This window comes from Triticum aestivum, chromosome 4D (genome assembly GCF_018294505.1).
Source record: "Triticum aestivum cultivar Chinese Spring chromosome 4D, IWGSC CS RefSeq v2.1, whole genome shotgun sequence".
Lineage (NCBI taxonomy): Eukaryota > Viridiplantae > Streptophyta > Magnoliopsida > Poales > Poaceae > Triticum > Triticum aestivum.
In genome coordinates this window covers 318314266-318319084 of record NC_057805.1, presented here as the reverse complement: position 1 = coordinate 318319084, position 4819 = coordinate 318314266, and positions in this window count along the sequence as shown.

The following is a 4819-nucleotide window of genomic DNA, read 5'->3' as shown; positions in this document are numbered from 1 at the left end:
TTTTTTTAAATATTCTGCCGAAACAAAACAAAATCGCAGAAAAATAAATAAAAATCGAAAAATGATAAAACAAATTTTCCCCGTCTAATAAAAATAATTAGAACAAGGTGAACATTTTTTTGACACAAAAATGCAGTTTTGAAAACGGGCAATTTTTTTAATGCAAGTAAAATTGCAAATAAAATCCGAATAAAATCCAATATATGATTTTAATATTTTTCCTCCAATATTTCAATTGTTTTGGAGAAGTCATATTTTCTCCTCTCATTTATTTTAATATGAAATATTTTTCGGAGAGAAAAATAATCAAAACCAAAATCCTCGTTTTATTATTTGATAAAATCAAATATGAAAAATCGTGAAAATCCCCAACTCTCTCCGAGGGTCCTTGAGTTGCTTAGGATTTATCGAGGATTTGCCAAAATGCAATAAAATATGCTATGCAAAGATGATCTAATGTATAACATTCCAAATTGAAAATTTGGGATGTTACAAACCTACCCCCCTTAAGATGAATCTCGCCCTCGAGATTCGGGTTGGCTAGAAAATAGGTGAGAGTGGTCCTTTCGTAGATCTTCCTCTCGCTCCCAGGAGGCCTCATCTTCCGTGTGGTGACTCCACTGGACTTTGCAAAACTTGATAACCTTACTGCGGGTGACTCGGCTGGCATACTCAAGAATCTTAACTGGTTTCTCCTCATAGGTCAAATCACTTTCCAGTTGAATCGCTTCCAGCGACACTGTATCTCTCAGTGGTATCTCAGCCATCTTTGCGTGGCACTTTTTCAACTGGGAAACGTGAAATACATCATGAACTCCTGCCAATCCTTCAGGCAATTCCAGCTTGTAGGCAACTTCTCCCATACGTTCCAAAACTCTGTATGGTCCGATAAAACGGGGTGCTAACTTTCCCTTAACTCCAAAGCGCTTCACTCCTCGAAGTGGTGATACTCGAAGATAAACTCTGTCTCCGACTTCGTGAACTGTCTCCTTTCGTTTAGAATCCGCATAACTCTTCTGCCTGGACTGGGCTACCTTGAGCCTATCGCAAATCAACCTCACTTTCTGTTTAGACTCCTTAATCAAATCTGGTCCAAACAACTGACGGTCTCCAACTTCGTCCCATAGCAATGGTGTTCTACACCTCCTTCCGTACAAAGCTTCGAAAGGGGCCATCTTCAAACTGGTTTGATAACTGTTGTTGTAAGAAAACTCTGCATATGGCAAATTGTCGTCCCAACTAGATCCATAATCTAGTGCACAAGCTCTCAACATGTCTTCCAAAATCTGATTGACTCTCTCGGTCTGTCCATCTGTCTGTGGGTGAAAGGCTGTACTGAATTCTAGCTTGGTTCCCAAAGTTTCATGTAACTGATTCCAAAACTTCGAGGTAAACTGGGTTCCTCTATCTGATACAATGGTCCTCGGAACTCCATGCAAACATACGATCCTGGTCATGTATATCTTTGCCAACTTAGCACTGGTGTAAGTGGTCTTCACTGGAATGAAATGAGCTACTTTTGTCAAATGGTCGACTACAACCCATATTGAGTCATAGCCTGAACGAGTCCTGGGCAATCCCGTGATAAAATCCATGCCTATTTTATCCCACTTCCATTCGGGTATCGGCAATGGTTGTAGCAATCCTGCTGGCTTCTGATGTTCTGCCTTCACTCTCTGACATACATCACAAACTGCTACATACTCCGCAATATCCTTCTTCATTCCGGTCCACCAGAAAGTATCCTTCAAATCCAAATACATCTTGGTATTTCCTAGGTGAATCGAATATGGTGAATCATGGGCCTCTTGCAAAATCAACTTCCTGATCTCCGGATCATTGGGCACATAAACGCGGTCCTCAAACCATAAGGTATCGTGCTCATCCTCACGAAATCCCTTGGCTTTTCCTTTGCTCATCTTTTTCTTTATCTCTTCAATCTCCTTGTCTATCTTTTGAGCTTCTCTGATCTTTTCCATCAAGGTAGACTGAATCTCCAATGTCGCTAAATAGCCTCTTGGGACTATCTCCAAGCATAGCTCGCGAAGATCCTCGGCTAACTCCTGGGGTAACTCTCCTGTCATGAGGGTGTTGACATGGCTCTTGCGGCTCAACGCATCTGCTACTACGTTATCCTTTCCTGGGTGATAATGCAATCTCATATCATAGTCCTTAATAAGCTCCAACCATCTCCTCTGCCTGAGATTTAACTCCTTCTGCGTGAAAATGTACTTCAAACTCTTGTGATCCGTGTACACCTCACAATGGTTTCCGATGAGAAAATGTCTCCATGTCTTCAATGCATGCACTACGGCTGCTAATTCCAAATCATGCGTGGCATAATTCTTCTCATGGGGTTTAAGTTGTCGTGAAGCATATGAAACAACTCTTCCTTCCTGCATAAGCACTGCTCCAAGTCCTCGACGAGAAGCGTCGCAATAAACTTCATAATCCTTGCGTTGATCGGGCAGAATCAACACTGGTGATGTAACCAATCGTTTCTTCAACTCTTGGAAACTAGCTTCACATTCCTCCGTCCAATTGAATTTGGTGTCCTTCTTCAATAGCTCAGTCATGGGTTTTGCAATCTTTGAGAAATTCTCGATGAACCTCCGGTAGTATCCTGCAAGTCCAAGGAAACTCCGGATCTCTCCATTTGACGTGGGTGATTCCCAACTTGTTACTGTGTCAACTTTGGCGGGGTCTACTGCTATTCCTTCTCTGGATATAACATGTCCGAGGAATCCAACTTCCTTCAGCCAAAATTCACATTTGTTGAACTTGGCGTATAACTGATGTTCTCTGAGCTTCTCAAGTACCAAACGCAAATGCTCCTTATGCTCTTCTTCATTCTTGGAGTAGAGTAAAATATCATCACTGAACACTACGACGAACTTATCCAAAAACTCCATAAACACTTTGTTCATCAGGTTCATGAAATAGGCAGGCGCGTTAGTCAGACCAAATGACATAACGGTATACTCATATAGCCCATATCTGGTGGTAAGAGCCGTCTTGGGTATATCCTGCTCTCGAATCTTTAACTGATGGTATCCTGATCGTAGATCGATCTTGGAAAATACCTTGGCTCCTTGTAAGCGGTCAAACAAATCATTGATCATCGGCAGTGGGTACTTGTTTTTGATGGTCACTTCATTCAATCCACGGTAATCAACAACCATCCTCAACGATCCATCTTTCTTCTCCACTAGAAGTACGGGCGATCCCCAAGGTGACGAACTTGGGCGAATATAGCCTTCATCCAATAATTCCTTAATCTGCTTCTTAATCTCCTCCAAATCTTTTGCGGGCATCCTGTACGGTCTCTTAGATATTGGCCCTGTGCCTGGCAAAAGTTCAATCAGAAACTCAATGTCTCTATCCGGTGGCATGCCTGGCAACTCTTCTGGAAATACATCCGGGTAATCCTTCACCACTGGCACTTCCTCCTGTACAACTCCTGATAAGGAATTCACTTGAGTCCTCTTCGGCACATGCCGGGATACATACTTGATCCTTCTTCCTTCTGGGGTGGTAAGCAAAATCGACTTACTGGCACAATCGATGTTCCCTCCATACTTTGATAACCAATCCATGCCTAATATCACATCCAATCCTTGCGATTCCAATATTATTAGGTCTGAGGGAAACAGGTAGTTACCAATCCTTAATGGTAACCGACCACACCACAAACTAGCCATATACTCTGCTCCTGGCGAGGTTACTAACATGGGTGACCTAAGGGCTTGGGTTGGCAGTTTATACTTATCCACAAATCCCCTTGATATGTATGAATGCGATGCACCAGTATCAAAAAGAACGAGTGCAGTAAATGACTTAACCAAAAACTTACCTATTACTGCATCAGGCTGTGCTTCAACCTCTTCCACGCCCACGTGGTTCACATGTCCTTTGTTGAAAGGGTTCGGCTTCTTCCCAGAGCTTCCATTTCCATTACCATTCTGGGCTTCAGGACATTCGTTGGCATAATGTCCAGTCTTCTGGCACTTAAAGCAAGTGACTTGGCTCAGGTCTCTCTTAGCTGGGGTTGATGGGTTGGTACGGTTCTGTCCATTGCTTCCTCCGTTCCCATTACCATTCTTGGAGCCATTATGGTTGTGCGAACTACCTCCTCCATGGGTATGCTGAAACTGTCCTCCCGATTTCGGGGCAAATCGTGGCTTCTGCTGAGCTCCAGAATTGTACTTTCCTTGTCCATACTTCCTCTTACGGTTCTCAATCTGCTGCTGCTTCCCTTCAATCATGAGTGCTCTATCTACCAATTCCTGGTAGTTGTTGAAGGTTGCTACCATTAGCTGCATGCTCAGCTCATCATTCAGTCCTTCGAGAAACTTCTCCTGCTTGGCTGCATCCGTAGCAACGTCATCTGGTGCATAACGTGCTAACTTACTGAAATCTTCCACATACTGGCCTACGGTGCGTCCTCCTTGGCGTAGGTTGCGGAACTCACGCTTCTTCATAGCCATAGCTCCTGCTGAAACATGGGCTGTACGGAAAGCTTGCTGAAACTGGTCCCATGTGACAGTGTCAATAGGGTGTGTGGCTGTGTAATTCTCCCACCATGATGCTGTGGGTCCATCAAGTTGATGTGCGGCAAAGCGCACTCTTTCCGCATCTGTGCATCCTGCAGTGGCCAACTCCCTTCCAACTTTGCGGAGCCAATCATCTGCAACAATCGGCTCGGTGCTACTGGAAAACACCGGCGGATTCAGCCTCAAGAAACGGGCTAAGTGATCAACAGGTGGTGGTGGTGGGTTGTTGTTGTTGTTGTTGTCTTGGTTCTATACTAACACTTGCA